A 22,911-nucleotide genomic window follows, 5' to 3' on the forward strand; every position below is an offset into this window, starting at 1 on the left:
TTAATGGCACCTAAGGCCGGAGAAATCTCTAGGAAGAGGAAAGGGAAGGCAGTTGCTTCCAACTCTGAGTCATGGGAGATAGAGAAATTCATCTCAAAAGCCCATCACTAGAAAGAGGATGGAGCAAACAAGAGAGCCCACTCATGGACCTCAACAAGAGCACTCCATTATCCTCCATAAAATCAGAGAGGACCAAAAAATCAGAGAGGAGCAACAAAGGCAAGGAAGAGATATTGAGGAGCTAAAGCACTCCATGGGATCTTCAAGAAGAAGAACTAGCCGTCATCACTAAGGTGGACCCGTTCTTTAATTTCCTTGTTCTTATTTTTCTGTTTTTCGAATTCTATGCTTTATGTTTTGTATATGTTTGTGTCTTTATTACATGATCATTAGTGTCTAGTATCTATGTCTTAAAGCTATGAATGTCCTATGAATCTTTCACCTTTCTTAAATGAAAAATGTTTTTATTTGCAAAAGAACAAGAAGTACATGAATTTCGAATTTTATCTTAAAATTAGTTTAATTATTTTGATGTGGTGGAAATACCTTTTGTTTTCTGAATGAATGTTTGAACAGTGCATATTTTTAAATTTGTTGTTTATGAATGTTAAAATTGTTGGCTCTTGAAAGAATAATGAAAAAAGAGAAATGTTATTGATAATCTAAAAAATCATAAAATTGATTCTTGAAGCAAGAAAAAGCAGTGAAAAACACAAAGCTTGCGGAAAAAAAAAAATGGCGAAAAAAATAAAGAAAAAAAAAAGAGAAGAAAAAGAAAGAAAAAGAAAAATCAAGCAGAAAAAGCCAATAACCCTTTAAACCAAAAGGCAAAGGTAAAGAGGATCCAAGGCTTTGAGCATTAATGGATAGGAGGGCCCAAAGGAATAAAATCTTGATCTAAGCAGCTAAATCAAGCTGTCCCTAACCATGTGTTTGTGGCGTGAAGGTGTCAAGTGAAAAAGCTTCAGACTGAGCGGTTAAAGTCGTGGTCCAAAGCAAAAAGAGTGTGCTTAAGAGCTCTGGACACCTCTAACTTGGGACTCTAGCAAAGCTGAGTCACAATCTGAAAAGGTTCACCCAGTTATGTCTCTGTGGCATTTATGTATCCGGTGGTAATACTGGAAAACAAAATACTTAGGGTCACAGCCAAGACTCATAAAGTAGTTGTGTTCAAGAATCAACGTACTTGTTCGTTACCTGGGTTCTCGGGTTATCGGTAGGTGATGACTAGGAGAGAGAGAGGGAGGTCCCGAGCGGGCGTGGAGCGCGTGCGGGCAACGTTGGAGGGCGGACGGAGTAGGGGGTGGCCACCTACAAGGACACTCCAACGATCAAGTCAGAGTCTGTACTGGGGGTGGCATAATTAGGTAAGGGTGTGACGTACCTTGGGGGGAGAGCTGTCCTCTCCCCTTATATACCGTGCTGGGTGGGCCTGGTGGTGGCCTAGCCCATTAGTTGAGGTGTCGAGCTGTCTCCTTCCACGTGTGTGGGTTGTCCGTACTTAAGGTCGGTACTCCGGGTACCGACCCTGGGAATTCTGACCCGAATGGTGGCAGGCTCAGCGTGGTTAGTTGGATCCCTAGGTCGGGCGTGGCCAACCGACCCGTAGGGATTTGTTACGGTTTTTGGGCCTGGGTGGGGCAGTGCCCTGACCCGACGACTTCTTGGGCTGGGCTAACAGCCCATAACAGTGCCCCCAACGTGCCGGCCTCGAGGTCTGGGCCTCGTGGCTGGGCGTGTTTGTCTTACTGAGGCGGTGGGTCTTCTTCTTTCTCGGTGGCTCGTTGGTGTCGTTTTGGTTTTCTTGCGTTTGGTCGCTTCGATTTCTGTGTTGCTTTCTTGGTTTTGGCGCCGGACATTAAATGTCCATCATTTCATTGATTTGAGATTTTGGACGAAATGGCAAATATGCCCCTGTCTTTTGGCGCTCTTCCTCGGCGGTTACGCGCTCTTCCCTTTATTTTCATTTCGTAACCCCCTCTTTTTTACTTTTTCCTTTCCTTCTTCCTTACTTTCTTACGTTGTTGCTGCTCCTGCTTTTACTGCTACTGTTGCTTCAAGCGTTCTTGCTCTCTGTCCGTTCCTTGCAAATTCTGCTTCTCCTGGTAAGCTTTCATGGCTTTCTTCTCATTTTGGTTGTTATTTTTTATCTTTCGTGTATTTGCTTTGCGTGTGCTTGGGTCTTTTTGTTTTTGCTTTTAGAGGGGGTACCACTGGGTTTTATGTTTCTGGGTTTTTCCTGCGTTTTTGCTCATGTTTCTGGGCTAGTACAGAGGGGTTAGTGGGAGATTCTTATTTTCTTTTTGCTTTCCTATTTTGGGGGTTCTCGACTTCTCGTGTTGACTAAGTGGTGCCCCCACTGTAGGTATGGCCGAGCGTCTTACTTCCTCGAGTCAGGCTTAGCGCCCTTTGGCTGACTTCGTCGACCACTACACTTGGGTCTCCTCTGACGTGAGGGATACTCCTTCTAAGATGACCAAGGAGGGGCTCCAGAAGTTACGACAATCCGGGCTCTTATGCGGAGGGGGTCCCGAGGAGGCGCTTTATCAGGTTTATGTCCCTGCTGGTCGGGAGCGTGTCTGCCAAAAGAACTTGGCTTCTCCCACGGTTGTTGATTGGCTGTGGGTTTACGAGCCTATGTTCACGACTTTGGGGCTTCATCTACCCTTTTCTTCTTTTGTTATGAGCTTATTGAGTCATTGTGACGTTGTGCCGTCGCAGCTTCATCCGAATAGTTGGGCCTCCATCCGTTGCTTTGAGATGGTCTGCGAGTACCTCGAGCTACCGCTCTCAGTGAATGTCTTTCTCTATCTCTTCCTTCTTACGAACCCTTCTGGTCAGGGAAAGGCTAAGAAGGGTTATATGTCTTTTAGGGCTGGTGCACAAAATCGTGATCATTCATTCCTTGGTAACGGCGCTAAAAACTTAATACGCACGTTCTTAATCTTAGTTCTTCTTCACAATCTCGCGCAACAAACCAGCAAGTGCACTAGGTCGTCCAAGTAATAAACCTTACGTGAGTAAGGGTCGATCCCACGGAGATTGTCGGCTTGAAGCAAGCTATGGTCACCTTGTAAATCTCAGTCAGGCCGATTCAAATGGTTATAAGGTTTTAATAATTAAAATATGAATAAAACGTAAGATAGGATAGAGATACTTATGTAATTCATTGGTGAGAATTTCAGATAAGTGTATGGAGATGCTTAGTTCCTTCTGAATCTCTGCTTTCCTACTGCCTTCATCCAATCCTTCATACTCCTTTCCATGGCAAGCTGTTTGTTGGGCATCACCGTTGTCAATGGCTACATCCCGTCCTCTCAGTGAAAATGGTCCAAAATGCGCTGTCACCGCACGGCTAATCATCTGTCAGTTCTCGATCATACTGGAATAGGATTCAGTAATCCTTTTGCGTCTGTCATTACGCCCAGCACTCGCGAGTTTGAAGCTCGTCACAGCCATCCCTTCCCAGATCCTACTCGGAATACCACAGACAAGGTTTAGACTTTCCGGATCTCAAGAATGGCCGCCAATAATTCTAGCCTATACCACGAAGATTCTGATCGTAGATCAGGAGGCTAAGAGATATGCATTCAAGCTTGTTTGCATGTAGAACGGAAGTGTTTGTCAGGCACGTGTTCATAAGTGAGAATGATGATGAGTGTCACATAATCATCACATTCATCATGTTCTTGTGTGCAAATGAATATCTTAGAGAAGAAATAGGATTGAGTTGAATAGAAAAATAATAGTACTTTGCATTAATTCATGAGGAACAGCAGAGCTCCACACCTTAATCTATGGTGTGTAGAAACTCCACCGTTGAAAATACATAAGTGAAAATAGGGTAGACATGGCCGAGTGGCCAGCCTCCCTTGGAGGTCTCGAGATCTAAAATGATCAAAAGATTCACCAAAGATGGTCCAAAAGATCGTCCAAAGATATCAATACAATAGTAAAAAGTCTTATTTATACTAAACTAGTTACTAGGGTTTATAGAAATGAGTAAATGATGCAGAAATCCACTTCTGGGCCCACTTGGTGTGTTCTTGGGCTGAGAGTTGAAGCTTTCACATGTAGAGGTCTTTCTTGGAGTTGAACGCCAGTTTGTAACTTGTTTCTGGCGTTTAACTCTGCTTTGCAACTTGTTTCTGGCGTTTAACGCCAGAATGGGGGCAGAAAGCTGGCATTAAACGCCAGTTTGCGTCATCTAAACTTGGAAAAAGTATGGACTATTATATATTGATGGAAAGCCCTGGATGTCTACTTTCTAACGCAATTAAGAGTGTACTATTTGGACTTCTGTAGCTCCAGAAAATCCACTTTTAGTGCAGGGAGGTCAGAATCCAACATCATCTGCAGTCCTTCTTCAGCCTCTGAATCTGATTTTTGCTCAAGTCCCTCAATTTCAGCCAGAAAATTCCTGAAATCATAGAAAAACACAAAAACTCATAGTAAAGTCCAGAAATGTGATTTTTATTTAAAAACTAATAAAAATATATTAAAACTATCTAAATCATACTAAAAACTATGTAAAAACAATGCCAAAAAGCGTATAAATTATCCGCTCATCACAACACCAAACTTAAATTGTTGCTTATCCCCAAGCAACTAAAAATCAAATACGATAAAAAGAAGAGAATATACTATAAACTCCAAAGTATCAATGAAACTTAGCTCCAATTAAATGAGCAGGAATAGTAGCTTTTTGCCTCTGAACAGTTTTGGCATCTCACTTTATCCCTTGAAGTTCAGAATGATTGGCATCTATAGGAACTCAGAATTCAGATAGTGTTATTGATTCTCTTAGTTCAATATGTTGATTCTTGAACACAGCTACTTTATGAGTCTTGGCCGTGGCCCTAAGCACTTTGTTTTCTAGTATTACCACCGGATACATAAATGCCATAAACACATAACTGGGTGAACCTTTTCAGATTTTGACTCAGCTTTGCTAGAGTCCCCAATTAGAGGTGTTCAGGGTTCTTAAGCAAACTCTTCTTTTTGCTTTGGACCTCGACTTTAACGGCTCAGTCTCAATTTTTCACTTGACACCTTCACGCCACAAGCACATGGTTAGGGACAGCTTGGTTTAGCCGCTTAGGCCAGGATTTCATTCCTTTGGGCCCTCCTATCCACTGATGCTCAAAGCCTTGGATCCTTTTTATTACCCTTGCCTTTTGGTTTAAAGGGTTACTGGCTTTTTTCTCTTGCCTTTTTCTTTTTCTTTCTTTCATTTTTTTCTCCAATTTTCTTTTCTTTTTTTTTCGCAAGCTTTTGTATTCACTGCTTTTTCTTGCTTCAAGAATTAATTTTATGATTTTTCAGATTATCAAATAACATTTCTCCTTTTCATCATTCTTTCAAGAGCCAACATATTTAACATTCATAAACAACAATATCAAAAGACATATGCACTGTTCAAGCATTCATTCAGAAAATAAAAAGTATTGTCACCACATCAAAATAATTAAACTAATTTCAAGGATGAATTCGAAATTCATGTACTTCTTGTTCTTTTGTAATTAAAGCATTTTTCATTTAAGAGAGGTGATGGATTCATAGGACATTCATAGCTTTAAGACATAGACACTTAAACACTAATGATCATATAGTAAAGACACAAACATAAATAAAACATAAGGCTCAAAAATCGAAAAACAGGAAAATAAGAACAAGGAGATTAAGGAACGGGTCCACCTTAGTGAGGGTGGCATCTTCCTCTTCTTGAAGAACCAATGGTGCTCTTGAGCTCCTCTATGTCTCTTCCTTGCCTTTGTTGCTTCATCCCTAGTGATTTTGGTGCTCCTATCCTTAGTTGCTCCCAATAGTTGTGTGGAGGAAAATGTATCCCTTAAGGTATCTCAGGAATTTCTTGATGAGGGAATTCCTCATGCTCTTGTTGAGGTCCATGCGTGGGCTCTCTTGTTGTGCAGTCAAATGCTCTACTACTGAGTTATGGACCCTTGAGATGAATCTCTCCATCTCCCATGACTTAGAGGTGGAAGCTTTTGTCTTCCCTTTTCTCTTTCTAGAGGTTTCTCCGGCCTTAGGTGCCATAAATGATTATAGAAAAACAAAAAGCAATGATTTTACCACACCAAATTTAAAAGGTTTGCTCGTCCTCGAGCAAAAGAAGAAAGAAAGAAGGGGAAGAAGAAGAAAATGGAGGAGATGGAGGGGGAGAGAGAGGGGTGGGGTAGGTGAAGATCCTGTGGGATCCACAGATCCTGAGGGGTCAAGGATGTATCATCCCTGCTCCTATTAGGTGTGTAAACGCCCTTGCAGTACATGTCTGGCGTTAAACGCCAGCTTGCTGCTTGTTTCTGGCGTTAAACGCCAACTCCATGCTCTGTTCTGGCGTTAAACGCCAGTTTGGTGCTTGTTTCTGGCGTTTAACGCCAGCTTGATGCTTCTTTCTGGCATTAAACGCCAGTTTGATGCTTCTTACTGGCGTTTAAACGCAAGTAAGCTCTTCCTCCAGTGTGAGCTATTTTTAATGCTGTTTTTCATTCTGTTTTTTATTTTTTCAGTTGTTTTTGTGACTTCACATGATCATCAACCTAAAAAAAGCATAAAATAGCAATGGAAAATAAATAGATATAATTAAATAACATTGGGTTGCCTCCCAACAAGCGCTTCTTTAAAGTCAATAGCTTGACAGTGAGCTCTCATGGAGCCTCACAGATGTTCAGAGCATTGTTGGGACCTCCCAACACCAAACTTAGAGTTTGAATGTGGGGGTTCAACACCAAATTTAGAGTTTGACTGTGGGGGCTTTGGTTGACTCAGCAGTGAGAGAAGCTTTTCATGCTTCCTCTCCATGGTTACAGAAGGAGATCCTTGAGTTTTAAACACAAGGTTGTCCTCATTCAGTTAAAGGACTAATTCTCCTCTGTCCACATCAATCACAGCTTTTGCTGTGGCTAGGAAGGGTCTTCCAAGGATGATGGATTCATCTTCATCCTTCCCAGTGTCTAGGATTATGAAATCAGCAGGGACGTAAAGGCCTTCAACCTTTACTAGCACGTCCTCTACTAGTCCATAAGCCTGTTTTCTTGAGTTGTCTGCCATCTCTAATGAGATTCTGGCAGCTTGCACCTCAAAGATCCCAAGTTTCTCCATTATAGAGAGTGGCATAAGGTTAATGCCTGACCCCAGGTCACACAGAGCCTTCTCAAAGGTCATAATGCCTATGGTACAGGGTATTAAGAATTTACCAGGATCCTATTTCTTTTGAGGTAATTTCTGCCTATCCAATGCATTCAGTTCATTGGTGAGCAAGGAAGGTTCATCTTCCCAAGTCTCATTACCAAATAATTTAGCATTCAGCTTCATGATTGCACCAAGGTACTTAGCAACTTGCTCTTCAGTAATGTCTTCATCCTCCTCAGAGGAAGAATACTCATCAGAGCTCATGAAGGGCAGAAGCAGGTTGAATGGAACATCTATGGTCTCTGTATGAGCCTCAGATTCCTTCAGGTCCTTATTGAGGAACCCTCTAGTGTTCAGGGGACGTCCCATGAGGTCTTCCTCATTGGGATTCACGTCCCCCTCCTCCCTTATAGGTTCGGCCATGATGGTCAAATCAATGGCCTTGCACTCTCTCTTTGGATTTTCTTCTGTATTGCTTGGGAGAGTACTAGGAGAAGTTTCAGTGACTCTTTTACTCAGCTGGCCCACTTGTGCCTCCAAACTTTTAATGGAGGACCTTGTTTCATTCATGAAACTTAGAGTGGCCTTAGATAGATCAGAGACTATATTTGCTAAGCTAGATGGATTCTACTCAGAATTCTCTATCTGTTGCTGAGTGGATGATAGAAAAGGCTTGCTATTGCTAAACCTGTTTCTTCCACCATTATTAAAGCCTTGTTGAGGCTTTTGTTGATCCTTCCATGAGAAATTTGGATGATTTCTCCATGAGGAATTATAGGTGTTTTCATAGGGTTCACCCATGTAATTCACCTCTGCTATTGCAAGGTTCTCAAGATCATAAGCTTCTTTTTCAGAAGATGCTTCTTTAGTACTATTGGATGTAGCTTGCAATCCATTCAGACTCTGAAAAATCATATTGACTTGCTGAGTCAATATTTTGTTCTGAGCCAATATGGCATTCAGAGTATCAATTTCAAGAACTCCCTTCCTCTGAGGCGTCCCATTACTCACAGGATTCCTTTCAGAAGTGTACATGAACTGGTTATTTGCAACCATGTCAATGAGTTCCTGAGCTTCTGCAGGCGTTTTCTTTAGGTGAATGGATCTACCTGCAGAATGGTCCAATGACATCTTAGATAATTCAGACAGACCATCATAGAATATATTCAGGATGGTCCATTCTGAAAGCATGTCAGAAGGACACTTTTTGGTCAGTTGCTTGTATCTCTCCCAAGCTTCATAGAGGGATTCACCTTCTTTCTGTTTGAAGGTTTGAACATCCACTCTAAGCTTGCTAAGCTTTTGAGGAGGAAAGAGCTTGGCTAAGAAAGTCGTGACCAGCTTATCCCAAGAGTTCAGGCTATCTTTAGGTTGAGAGTCCAACCATATTCTAGCTCTGTCTTTTACAGCAAACGGGAAAAGCATAAGCCTGTAGACCTCGGGATCAACCCCATTGGTCTTAATAGTATCACCGATTTGCAAAAATTCAGTTAAGAACGGAAAAGGATCTTCTGATGGAAGTCCATGAAACTTGCAATTCTGTTGCATCAGAGAAACTAATTGAGGCTTTAGCTCAAAATTGTTTGCTCCAATGGCAGGGATTGAGATGCTTCTTCCATGTAAGTTGGAATTTGGTGCAGTAAAGTCACCAAGCATCTTCCTTGCATTGTTGTTGGGTTCGGCCATGTCTCCTTATTTTTCGAAAATTTCAGTAAAGTCTTCTTCAGAGTGTTGTGTTTTAGCTTTCCTTAGCTTTCTCTGCAGAGTCCTTTCAGGTTCATGATCAGCTTCAACAAGAATGTTTTTATCCTTGTTCCTGCTCATATGAAAAAGAAGAGAACAGAAAAGAAAATATGGAATCCTCTATGTCACAGTATAGAGATTCCTTATGTGAGTATAAGAAGAGAAGAATAGAAGAAGGAAAAGATAAGAATTTGAACACAGAGGAGAAGAGTGGGTTCGAATTTTTGAGTAGAAGAGAATTGTTAGTAGATAAATAAATAATTAGAAGAAGATGAGAGATGGAAGAATTCGAAAATAAAATAAAATAAAAATATTTTTGTTTTTAATTTAAAATTAAAGTTAAAATTCGAAATTTAAGAAGAGAAATAAAATTAAATTTAAATTTAAATCAATTAGTTAATTAAAAAGGAATTTTGAAAAAGAAGTTAGTGATTTTCGAAAATTAGAGAGAGAGAGAATTAGTTAGGTGGTTTTGAAAAAGATAAGAATCAAACAAGATAAGATTAATTGACAAAAAGATTTGAAAATCAATTTTGAAAAGATAAGAAGTTAGATAAGAAGTTAGAAAAGATTTTGAAATTGATTTTGAAAAAGATATGATTGAAATTTATTTTGAAAAAGATTTGAAAAAAGAAATTTAAAAAGATTTGATTTTGAAAATTAAAGTTGATTACTTGACTAACAAGAAACAAAAAGATATGATTTTAAAATTTAAAGATTGAACCTTTCTTAATAGGCAAGTAACAACTTGAAATTTTTGAATCAAAATATTAAATGTTAGTAATAAATTCGAAAATATGAAGTAAAAATAAGAAAAAGATTTTGAAAATTAATTTTAAAATTTTTTGAAAATATAAAAAAAAATTGAAAAAGATTTGATTTTTGAAAAAGATTTGAAAAGGGTATAATTTTTAAATTGAAATTTTGACTTGATTAGCAAGAAACAACTAAATTTTGAAACTTTTTGACTAAATCAAACCAAAATTTCAAAATTTATGAGAAGAAAAAGGGAAAGATATTTTTTTTATTTTTAAATTTTTAATGATGAAAGAGAAAAACATAAAATTGCACAAAACATAGAAATTATGAATCAAAACAACTAATGCATGCAAGAACACTTTGAATGTCAAGATGAACACCAAGAATACTTTGAAGATCAAGATGAACATCAAGACTTATTTTTGAAAATTTTTAAGAAAAGAAAAACATGCAAGACACCAAACTTAGAAATTTTTAAACTTTAGACACTAACAAATTGAAAATGCATATGAAAAACAAGAAAAGACACAAAACAAGAAAAATTAAAGATCAAACATAGAAAATCATCAAGAATAACTTGAAGATCATGAAGAACACATGCATGAATTTTCGAAAATTTTAAGAAAAATTAAAAAGATGCAATTGACACCAAACTTACAAATTGACACTAGACTCAAACAAGAAACATAAAATTTTTGGTTTTTATGATTTTATAAGATTTTTTTTGGTTTTTTCGAAAATTATTTCGGGAAAAATGAAAAAGAAGAAAAAAATTGTTTTTTTTGTATTATTTTCGAAAATAAGAAATAAAAAAGCTTAAAAATAAAATAAAATTACCTAATCTGAGCAACAAGATGAACCGTCAGTTGTCCAAACTCGAACAATCCCCGGCAACGGTGCAAAAAACTTGGTGCACGAAATCGTGATCGTTCATTCCTTGGTAACGGCGCTAAAAACTTAATACGCACGTTCTTAATCTTAGTTCTTCTTCACAATCTTGCACAACTAACCAGCAAGTGCACTGGGTCGTCCAAGTAATAAACCTTACGTGAGTAAGGGTCGATCCCACGGAGATTGTCGGCTTGAAGCAAGCTATGATCACCTTGTAAATCTCAGTCAGGCGGATTCAAATGGTTATAGAGTTTTAATAATTAAAATATGAATAAAACGTAAGATAGGATAGAGATACTTATGTAATTCATTGGTGAGAATTTCAGATAAGCGTATGGAGATGCTTAGTTCCTTCTGAATCTCTGCTTTCCTACTGCCTTCATCCAATCCTTCATACTCTTTTCCATGGCAAGTTGTATGTTGGGCATCACCATTGTCAATGGCTACATCCCGTCCTCTCAGTGAAAATGGTCCAAAATGCACTGTCACCGCATGGCTAATCATCTGTCGGTTCTCGATCATACTGGAATAGGATTCAGTAATCCTTTTGCGTCTGTCACTACGCCCAGCACTCGCGAGTTTGAAGCTCGTCACAGCCATCCTTTCCCAGATCCTACTCGGAATACCACAGACAAGGTTTAGACTTTCCAGATCTCAAGAATGGCCGCCAATAATTCTAGCCTATACCACGAAGACTCTGATCGTAGATCAGGAGGCTAAGAGATATGCATTCAAGCTTGTTTGCATGTAGAACGGAAGTGTTTGTCAGGCACGTGTTCATAAGTGAGAATGATGATGAGCGTCACATAATCACCACATTCATCATGTTCTTGTGTGCGAATGAATATCTTAGAGAAGAAATAGGCTTGAATTGAATAGAAAAACAATAGTACTTTGCATTAATTCATGAGGAACAGTAGAGCTCCACACCTTAATCTATGGTGTGTAGAAACTCCACCGTTGAAAATACATAAGTAAAAATAGGGTAGACATGGCCGAGTGGCCAGCCTCCCTTGGAGGTCTCGAGATCTAAAATGATCAAAAGATTCACCAAAGATGGTCCAAAAGATCGTCCAAAGATATCAATACAATAGTAAAAGTCTTATTTATACTAAACTAGTTACTAGGGTTTACAAAAATGAGTAAATGATGCAAAAATCCACTTCCGGGCCCACTTGGTGTGTTCTTGGGCTGAGCATTGAAGCTTTCACGTGTAGAGGTGTTTTTTGGATTTGAACGCCAGTTTGTAACTTGTTTTTGGCGTTTAACTCTGCTTTGCAACTTGTTTTTGGCATTTAACGCCAGAATAGGGCAGAAAGCTGGCGTTAAATGCCAGCTTGCGTCGTCTAAACTTGGGCAAAGTATGGACTATTATATATTGCTGGAAAACCCTGGATGTCTACTTTCCAACGCAATTGAGAGCGCGCCATTTGGACTCTTACAGCTCCAGAAAAGCCACTTTTAGGGCAGGGAGGTCAGAATCCAACAGCATCTGCAGTCCTTCTTCAGCCTCTGAATCTGATTTTTGCTCAAGTCCCTCAATTTCAGCCAGAAAATACCTGAAATCATAGAAAAACACACAAACTCATAGTAAAGTCCAGAAATGTGATTTTTATTTAAAAACTAATAAAAATATATTAAAAACTAACTAAATCATACTAAAAACTATGTAAAAATAATGCCAAAAAGCGTATAAATTATCCGCTCATCAAGGGCCCAACAGGGGCAAAGAATTTTTGGCCTATTTGAGGATTCTTTTCATGGTTTTAAGTCTACCTTTTTTAAGGTTAGACCGACCGAAGGTCATCAGCCTTTTTGGCTTACGGCTGAGGGGGATCGGCGAATCCCGGCCTACTGGAGTTTTGGTGCGGTTTTTGATTATCTTATAAAGGTGTCTTATGACTGGCTGAGCTCGGAAAATCGCAACATCACTGATATTCTGTTGGCCATTTTTGGCAAAAAGAACCTTAATCCTCGTGTGTTGATGGGGGACCAGGAGGCCGGTCGAATGTATGTTGGTGGGTTACCTTCCCTTTGAGCTTTTTATGTTTTCTTTTTCTATTGTTGATACCTTTCTCTTTCCTTTTGCTTGCAATTTCTATGGCTAGCGGGAAGAGGAATTTGGCTGACTTGATAAGCCTCATCAAGGGGAATGAAGAGGGTGAGGGTGATTCTCCCCCGACTCCTTCGGCGAGCCAGGAGCAAGGGGAAGCTGGGGAGGCTAGTGGTCGGGTGGATGGGGCTGACCCGGTTTATCGGGAAAGCGCTGTTTTTGTCGAGAAACTTGAGAGGTCTGCTAGCGTGGAGACGGAGATTTTTGAGGAAGATTTTGGTGATGATGAACTGAAGGTTGTGGGTAATCCTAAGAAGAGGAAGCGGGATACCGGCAAGGCCCTCTCGGTTATGGAGAAAAATTTTGATGCTGGGGGCTTTATCGAGTCCCAGCTGCTCCCTGGCACCGAGGAATTTTTCCACTAGGCCGATCTTTCTGGGCAGGCCAGGTAGATTTATCGCAGTCTTCTTCCTGCTGCTGCCATTGCCAAAAAGGTGGAGCCTGTTTTGTCCAACTATCATGCCATGGAGGTGAAGCTTCGGAACTCCCAAAAAGACTTGACGGACGATCTCGGGAGGAGTCTCTGAAGGCGAAGTTGTCCGATCATGAGAAGAAGGCTGAAGAGGACACCAAAGAGATTAAAAGGCTGTTGGATCGGGATATGGCTTTAATGAAGGACCTGAATACCTCCTGAGGTGAGACTGTGGCCATGAAAAAAAGGGTTGAGGAGTTAGAGGAGAAGCTGAAGCTGGCGGAGAGCTCGGCGGAGGCGGTTTCTCGGGAGATGTCTGCTCTAAAGAAAAGGAACAAAGATCTTGCGAAGAGTGCTCGTGATGCCGTTAAGCTGACTGAGGAAGGGATAAAGCTTCAGGTGGCTGTGTTGGCTCCCGATCTTGACCTCTCTCAAGTTGGTGCGATGAAGACTGTGGAGGGTGGGAGGATTGTTGATATTCTTTGAGCGTTTGGAAATTTCCCGACTTTCTCTTGCTTTCCTTTTGTAATTTGTTTTTTGGGGCTTACTAGTAGGCGCCCTTTGGTTGTATTTGAACACTTTTTTTTGCTTTTGCTTAAGTGTTATTTTGGTTATTGTTGATTTTATTCGGGCTGTCGTGGCCTTGCTTTTATTTTTCGCTTGCTTGGGCCGCCGCGGCCTTTCGTTTAACCGTTTATCATGGTGCTTACTACTTGATTTGATTTGTTTTCGCTTGGTCCCTTATGGTTTCCGGGGTGATTAGTCCCGAGTTACCGTTAGGTTGACCGTTTGCCTTTTTTGCCGCGCTTTTATTTGAGACTTGCAGAGAGAAAACTTGCAAAAAGTAAAGCTTACTATTTTTTTAGACAAGGAAATAATGTAACGCGTAAATAAATGAAGGGTAAAAAGATAATGATTTGTATGAGACATAAAAGGAGGACGTGGGGGTGGAACCCGGGGGGGGGGGTTGGGGTCGCGTGATCGCCCCTTCTTACGAGTGGAATCTCTTCTTATGAGTAGAATCTCCTGAGGTTTGCCATGTTCCATGTTCTCGGTACCTCGTTCCCATCCAGTTTTTGTAGCTTGTAGCCTCCTTTGCCAAGGACTTCTTTTACTCTGTAGGGTCCTTCCCAGTTCGCGGCTAGCTTGCCTTCTCTCGGTGTTGGTGGTCCTATGTCGTTACGTCATAGGACCAAGTCACCTTCTCCCAAGCTCCTTTTCAATACTTTGCCATTGTATCTGAGGGCTACTCTCTGCTTTATTGCTACTTCCGCTAGGTGTGCCATTTGCCTTGTCTCGTCGGCTAGGTCTTTCTCGATCGCCTCGCTTCCTCCTCCGAGGAGTATCCTCGGGCTTGGCTCCCCGACTTCGACTGGGATGACTGCGTCGACCCCGTATGTGAGTCGGAAGGGGGTTTCGCCGGTGGATGATTGGGGGGGTGGTCCTATATGACCACAGTACTGAGGCTAGCTCGTCTGCCCATGAGCCTTTCTTCCCTTCGAGTTGCTTTTTTAGCCCCTTTAGGATGACTTTGTTGGCTGCTTCGACCTGGCCGTTGGTATGGGGGTGTTCGACTGAGGAGAACTTCTATTTGATCCTTAGTCCCTCTAGAAACCCTTTGAACTTTTTATCGGTGAATTGTGTCCCGTTGTCTGATATGACGGCTTTCGGGATCCCGAACCTTGTGATCACCTATTTCCACATGAACTTTTGGCAATTTACTATAGATATGCTGGTTAGTGGCTCTACTTCTACCCATTTGGTATAATAATCTATGGCCACTATCAGGTACTTCACTTGCCCGGGTCCTGGTGGAAATGGTCCCAAGAGGTCGACCCCCCATTAGGCGAAAGGTCGGGGAGCCATCATTAGACTGAGCTCCTCGGGAGGTGCTTTATGGAAGTTGGCGTTCTCCTGGCACTTTTTACATTTTCTCACAAATTCCTGGGCGTCTGACATCATTATGGGCCAGTAGTATCCTGCCCTGATGATATTTCTTGCTAAAGATCTTCCCCCGATGTGGTGACCACAACATCCTTTGTGTACCTCCCTTAGGACGTAGTCCGTCTGGTCGGGGGGTAAGCACTTAAGTAGGGGCTGGTGGAGCCCTCGCTTGTATAGCTGTCCTTGTATGATTGTGTGCTTGGGAGCTTCCCTTTTAACAGATTCCGCTTCCTTTTGGTCGGGGGGGTGTTTCTCCATACTCCAGATATCGGGAGATAGGGTCTATCCATGAGAGCGAGTTTGGTGCTTGAGTCGTGCAAATGACGATTGCAGGTTCTGTTGCTAGCCCTTGGATCAAAGACCTGTTCCCCGCGCCGGGTTTGGTGCTTGCGAGTTTGGAGAGGAGGTCGGCTCGAGCATTCCTTTCTCTGGGAACGTGTTGGATTGTGACTTCTTTGAAGCTTTGCATAGCTCTCTTACCTTTTCCAAGTATTTTTGTAGCAGTGTGTCCCTGGCTTGGTAGCTGCCGTTTACTTGGGAGGTGACGATTTGGGAGTCGCTGCTAACTTCTACTCTTGATGCTCCGACTTCTTTGGCTAGCATTAGTCCCCCTATCAAGGCTTCATACTCGGCTTGGTTGTTTGAGACTGGAAATTCGAACTTGATGGATTGTTCGTAGGCTACTCCTGCCGAGTTTTCGAGGATAATTTTGGCCTCTCCAAACGTTTGGTTGGATGCTCCGTCAACGTGGAGCTTCCACCGTGTGCTCGGTATGTCGGGGCCTTCTCCTGTGACTTCAACGAGGAAGTCTGCCATGGCTTGGGCTTTGATTGCTTGCCTAGGTTCGTACTGTAAATCATATTGGGATAGCTCCACTGCCCATGCCATCATTCTTCCCGCCAGGTCGGGTTTTTGGAGGACTTGTCAGATGGCTTGATTGGTTCTCAAGACGATTGTGTGCCCTTGGAAGTATTGTTTTAGTCTTCTTGACTAAACTAATAGGGCGTAGGCTAGCTTTTCCAACTTGGTGTACTTTGTCTCTGCCCCTTGAAGTGTTTTGCTGATGAAGTATATTGGGTGCTGGGTTTTGTCCTCCTCCCTGACTAGGACCGCTGCCATTGCTTGCATGGTCACAGCCAAGTACAAGTATAGGGGCTCTCCTTCTCTAGACTTGCTGAGTACGGGAGGTTCTAAGAGTATCCTCTTAAAATGGTTGAATGCCTCTTCACATTCCTGGGTCCATTCAAAGGTGATTCCTTTCTTCATTAGGTTGAAGAATGGGGTGGCCCTTTCAGCCGAGGCTCCGAGGAACCGAGATAGGGCTGTGAGCTTCCCGGTGAGCCGTTGTATGTCTTTGATGCACCAAGGGCTTGTCATTTTGAGAACGGCTTTGCACTTGTCTGGGTTGGCTTCTACCCTTCTCTGGGTTATCATGAATCCTAAAAATTTTCCTGCTTCCATGGCGAATGCGCATTTGAGTGGGTTGAGTCGCATTTTGAATTTCCTTAATGCTCCAAAGACGGCCTGGAGGTCGTTTATCAAATTGCTCGGCTCTGCTGTTTTTACTAAGATGTCATCAACATATACTTCTACCGTCTTGCCGATGAGGTTGTGGAAGACTCTGCTCATCAGCCTTTGGTAGGTGGCCCCTGCGTTCTTCAGTCCGAAGGGCATTACCTTGTAGCAGTAGGTGCCCCCTGGTGTAATGAAGGCTGTCTTGTCCTCGTCAGGTCGATGCATCGGGATTTGATTGTAGCTGGAATAGGCATCCATGAAGTTGAGGAAATGATATGCCGCTACCGAGTCCACTAGGGTATCAATGTTGGGGAGGGGAAATGAGTCTTTTGGACATGCTTTGTTCAGGTCAGAGTAGTCTACGCACATCCTCTATTTCCCACTGGCTTTCTTGACTAAGACAACATTGGATAGCCATGTTGAGTACTCGAGTTCCTTGATGAACCCTACTTCTAGTAGTCCTGCTGTTTGCTTAGCGACTTCCTCCGCCCTTTCTTGTGACATCTTTCTTCGCCGCTGGGCTATTGGTTTGGCTTTGGGATTTATGGCTAGCCGGTGAGACATGACTTCGGGATCTAACCCTGGCATGTCTGATGGGGTCCATGCGAAGAGGTCGCTGTTTGCCCTTACGACTTCTATGAGGGGGCCCTTGAGTTCATGGGGTAGGTTTCTGTTAATGAAGGTAAATTGTTCTGCCGATTTCCCTATCTGGAATTTCTCCATGTCCCCTTCTGGTTCGGTTCTTGGTTTGTCCTCCATCCTGACGTCTAGATCTGCTAGGAACACGCCAGCTGCTTTCTTGGATTCTTTCCTTAAGGAGAGACTAGCGCTGTCGCAGGCGACTGCCGTTTTTAGGTCTCCCTTATGGAGTCGATCGTTCCCTTGTCCGTTATGAACTTCATTGTTAGGAACTTGGTGCATATTATAGCTGAGAATTCATTGATAGTTTTTCTTCCTAGGATGATGTTATAGGCGGTGGAGTCTCTAAGGACTACGAAGTCTGCCATAACCGACTTCTTGGCGTTGCCAGTTCCTAGGCTGATTAGGAGAGAGATCGTCCCGTCGGGTTTGATGTAGTTATCATCAAGTCCCATGACTCCGTGTTGGTGACTTTTGAGGTCAAATTCTCTGAGTCCCATGGCGTCGAACACGTTCCTGAATAGGATGTTTGAGTCGGCTCTCGTGTCGACGAGGATGCGCCTAACTAGCCCTGTTCCGACCATCGCTGTAACTACCATGGGGGGGATTTTCGGGGAGGTCATCGAACCATTTGTCTTCTGGGCCGAATGATATCATGGGGAGCCTCTTGCTGGTGGTGGGGCTGTCCGTCGAGATGGAGAGAACCCAGGAGTCCTTTCTTGTTGCCTACTTAGATTTAGGGGGACTATCTCGTCCGACTATAATGTTAACTACAAAAGCTGGGGGGTTACTGGCATCCCCTGGGGGTTCTTGTATTGGCTTGACAGCCCGGTTTCGGTCTTTCTCGAAGCGTTCCCTTTCTCGCCTCCTCGGCTCCTTGATGAGTCGGAAGAATTCACTCAGTTTCCCCTCTTTGATAGCCTGTTCCAAGGCATCCTTGAGATCGAAGCAGTCTTGTGTTTTGTGACCAAAACCCTTGTGGTAATCGCAGTAAAGGCTTTTGTTACCTCCCGTTCTCTCCTTTCAGGGGCCTAGGTCTAGATAGGATTCCTTTGTCTGCGATTTGCTGATAGACTTCCACTATGGGCGCCGTAAGTAGCGTGTAGTTCATGAACCTTCCTACCCGTGGTTGCTTGGGTAACTTGTTTAGGGTGCCGTCTCTTGGAACTTCTTTGTACCTTTCGGTCTGATGCGCCTGCCGAGCTGGCGGGTTGGGGGTTGGCATTTATTGGCTGCCACGACCTGACTAACCTCTTCATCATTAATGTACTCTTTGGCTATGCTTTGGATTTCCTGCATGGTCCATACAGGCTTGGTTGTTAGGTGTTTCCTAAAGTCTTCATTCAGCAGGCCATTTGTTAGGCATAGGCTAGCGACTGAGTCCGTAAGGCTGTCGATTTCTAGACATTCGTCGTTAAATCTGTCCAGGAATTTCCTGGTCAGCTCACCGGGTTTTTGGGTAACCCCTAACAAGTTAATCGGGTGCTTTGCTTTGGCTATGCGTGTCGTGAACCGTGCTAGGAACTTCTGGGATATGTCTGCGAAGGTCGTGATGGATCCTTGTAGGAGAGTGTTGAACCATCGGATCACCGGGCCGGCCAGGGTTACGGGAAACGCTCGGCACCTAACAGCGTCGCCTACTCCTTCCAGATTCATCCTTGCTTCAAAAGCTGTGACATGTTCCTGGGGGTCCTTGGTCCCAGCATATCTCATGTCCGTCGGCTTGTCGAAGTTTCTCGGGAGCCGGACCTTGAGAATTGAGGGGTGAAAAGGGGTTGCTCTGATGATGACGGGATCTTCTTGTCTCCTGGCCTCTTCTTTCTGGGACTGCCAACGGCTTTTCGACTTGCTTCGAGTGGGTCTAAAAGTTGCTTGTGTATGCGCCTCTTCGTGCCTTGTTAGGCTTCTACCTTGGCTATCGTGCGCACGGGAGGGGGAGCGGGTGTGGGCGTGGGACCGGCTGACACTGCCGTGTGAGCGGTTGGCGTTTCCCTGGGATTGGTCCCTCGCCGCCAATTCCCGCTCGAGGTTCTGTACCCTGTGCCTAAGCTCTTGCATGATCTTGGCGCTGTCAGCCCCCGTTCTCCCGAATGGGCGCCTTTCGGGGGTCTGGGTATACATTTGGTTGGACTGAGTGGATGGTCTCAGGTGCTCGGCTGCGCGGGCTATTGTGCTTGCTCTGCTTAAACGGGCTCCGCCTCCTTCACGGAGCTCCTCCGAAGTGATGTGTCGCTCCATGTCTGCGTCGGGTCCCGACAGACGGCGCCAATGTTCATTACCTGGGTTCTCGGGTTATCGGCAGGTGATGACTAGGAGAGAGAGGGGGAGGTCCTGAGCGGGCGTGGAGCGCGTGCGGGCAACTTCGGAGGGCGGACGGAGTAGGGGGTGGCCACCTGCAAGGACACTCCAACGATCAAGTCAGAGTCCGTACTGGGGGTGGCAGAATTAGGTAAGGGTGTGACGTACCTTGGGGGGAAAGCTGTCCTCTCCCCTTATATACCGTGCTGGGTGGGCCTGGTGGTGGCCTAGCCCATTAGTTGAGGTGTCGAGCTATCTCCTTCCACGTGTGCGGGTCGTCCGTACTTAAGGTCGGTACTCCGGGTACCGACCCTGGGGATTTCGACCCGAATGGTGGCAGGCTCAGCGTAGTTAGTTGGATCCCTGGGTTGGGCGTGGCCAACCGACCCGTAGGGATTTGTTACGGTTTTTGGGCCTGGGTGGGACAATGCCCCGACCCGACGACTTCTTAGGCTGGGCTAACAGCCCGTAACAATACTGAACTAAGAGAATCAATAACACTATCTGAATTCTGAGTTCATATGGATGCCATTCATTCTTAACTTCAAAGGATAAAGTGAGATGCCAAAACTGTTCAGAAGTAAAAAGGCTACTAGCCTCGCTCATCTAATTGGAACTAAGTTCATTGATAAGTTTGGAATTCATTGTATATTCTCTTCTTTTCATCCTATTTTGTTTTTAGTTGCTTGGGGACAAGCAACAATTTAAGTTTGGTGTTGTGATGAGTGGATAATTTATACCTTTTTTGGCATTGTTTTTACTTAGTTTTTAGTATGTTTTAGTTACTTTTTATTGTATTTTTATTAGTTTTTATGCAAAAATCATATTTCTAGACTTTACTATGAGTTTGTGTGTTTTTCTGTGATTTCAGGTATTTTCTGGTTGAAATTGAGGGACCTGAGCAAAAATCTAATTCAGAGGCTGAAAAAGGACTGCAGATGCTGTTAGATTCTGACCCTCCTGCACTTGAAGTAGATTTTCTGGAGCTACAAAATCCCAATTGGCGCGCTTTCAATTGCGTTGAAAAGTAGTCATCCTGGGCTTTCCAGCAATATATAATAGTTCATACTTTGCTCGAGATTTGATTGCCCAAACTGGTGTTCAAAGTCATCCTAAAACTTCCTGGCGTAAAACGCCCAAACTGGCACCCAAGCTGGCGTTTAACTCCAAGAACAGCCTATGTACGAAAAAGCTTCAATGCTCAGCCCAAGCATACACTAAGTGGGCCTTGGAAGTGGATTTCTGCACTATCTGCACTTAGTTACTCATTTTCTGTAAACCTAAGTTACTAATTTAGTATAAATAACACTTTTTACTATTGTATCTTTTATCTCTGGACGTTCAGTCCTTAGACATTAAAGGCTGGCCATGCTTAGACTACTTTCTCTTATGTATTTTCTACGGTGGCGTTTCTACACCCCATAGATTAAGGTGTGGAGCTCTGCTGTTCTTCATGAATTAATGCAAGTACTATTGTTTTCTATTCAATTCACGCCTACTTTTTCTCCAAGATATACTCTCGTACTTAATTCAGTTAAGTCAGAATGAAGGGGTGACCCGTGACAATCACCCAATTCGTTACTCGCTTAGCCAAGATCCACGTGCCTGACAACCACAAAGCGGTCTACATGATGTTCAACGTAGTCATTGGACGATAGGCAGGGTATATTCTCTTGAATATCTAATACACGGATCGAGTCCGTGAGATTAGCATCTTCGTGGTATAGGCTAGAATCATTGGCAGCATTCCTGGGATCCAAAAAGTCTAAACCTGGGAAGGGATGACTGCGACGAGCTTCAAACCTGTGAATGTTGGGCGCAGTGACAGTGTGCAAAAGGATCAATGGATTCTATTCCGACGCTAGCGGGAACCGACAGATGATTAGCCACGCGGTAGCTGTGCCTGGTATTTTTCATCCGAGACGAGAAATCCGACAGTTGATTAGCCGTGCAGAAACTGTAGAGGACCATTTTCACTGAGAGGATCCTACAGCTTGCCATGGAAGGGAGCACGCATGATTGGAAGAAGGCAATAGGAAAGCAGAGGTTCAGTAGCAACCAAACATCTCCAAACGCTTATCTGAAATTCCCACCAATGAATTACATAAGTAACTTTATTTTGTTTTATGTTTTATTTATCTTTTAATTATCAAAATCTCATAACCATTTGAATCTGCTTGACTGAGATTTACAAGATGACCATAGCTTGCTTCAAGCCGAAAATCTCCGTGGGTTCGACCCTTACTCACGTAAGGTATTACGTGGATGATCCAGTGTACTTCCTGGTTAGTTGTGCGGAGTTGTGAAAAGTGTGAATCATGATTTCCCCCACCATGCACGCGTGGAGGGCCATTAAGTGAAAGGACGCGCACGCGTCAGGGACGCGCATGCGTCAGGGACGCGCACGCGTGATGAAAATTGTGCCTCTAGCACAGTACCAGCCCCAAACCAGCATAACTCTCTGGTCAAACACCCATTTACGCCAATTTTCAGGGTCACGCGTACGCGTCAGAGACACTTACGTGTGAATTGCTAGAAACACAAGTGACGCGCACGCGTGATGTACGCGTACGCGTGGGCTTGTTGGCGCACAAAGCATGCTTCCTGCACCACTCCCGCCTAACTCTCTGTTCGCTTCCTATGTGTTGCGAATTCACGTATGACGCGTACGCGTCATAGACGCTTGCGTGTCGAACACCTTTTTTTTTATGCAGAATGCATGTGATTATGCAGAAATTATGAATGAACACTGATAAAAACAAAATAAAATAAAACTAGGAATGAAAAAGGACGATCATACCATAGTGGGTTGTCTCCCACCTAGCACTTTGCTTTTACGTCCTTAAGTTGGACGGTCCACAAGCTCAGTCTGCTTCTGTTGGTGGATCCTCCAAGAGGAAGACCTCCAGCTCTTTATTGTCCTTCATCTTCTCACCATGATACAGCTTCAAGCGGTGGCCATTGACCTTATGAATTCGGAGCTTAAGGGATGACTCAAGTGGAAGACTCCATATGGCTCTGCCTTCTCGACTCTATAGGGGCCTTCCCACCTTGATCTCAACTTGCCTGGCCTGAACCTCAACCTTGAGTTGTAAAGGAGGACTAACTCCCCAGGTCTGAACTCTCTTCTTTTGATATGCTTGTCTTGCACAACCTTCACCTTCTCTTTGTATAGCCTGGAGTTGTCATATGCTTCGAGTCGAAGGTTCTCCAGTTCTGCTAGTTGCAGCTTCCTTTCAGCACCAGCCTTCTCAAATCCCATGTTGCATTCCCTTACAGCCCAGAAAGCCTTGTGTTCCACCTCCACTGGGAGGTGACAAGCCTTTCTGTAGACTAGGTAGAAGGGACTCATCCCGATGGGTGTCTTGTACGCTGTCTGATAAGCCCAAAGTGCATCTACAAGTCCGGTGCTCCAGTCCTTCCTATGAGGCTTGACTATCTTCTC

The 22,911-nt window shown here is 43.4% G+C and overlaps 1 non-coding gene and 1 pseudogene across 1 annotated transcript; both read left to right on the forward strand.

Moving 5' to 3' along the window:
- The first annotated feature begins 2,472 nt into the window (after positions 1 to 2,472).
- LOC148554879 (uncharacterized) lies at positions 2,473 to 13,556 on the forward strand (annotated as a pseudogene).
- On the forward strand, positions 8,338 to 8,445 carry LOC148554880 (small nucleolar RNA R71). Its single transcript, XR_015886994.1, has one exon. It is a non-coding gene; the product is annotated as a small nucleolar RNA R71 (small nucleolar RNA).
- Positions 13,557 to 22,911: the final 9,355 nt, after the last annotated feature.

This window comes from Arachis ipaensis, chromosome B6 (genome assembly GCF_059453495.1).
Source record: "Arachis ipaensis isolate K30076 ecotype BB chromosome B6, ASM5945349v1, whole genome shotgun sequence".
Taxonomy (NCBI): Eukaryota; Viridiplantae; Streptophyta; class Magnoliopsida; order Fabales; family Fabaceae; genus Arachis; species Arachis ipaensis.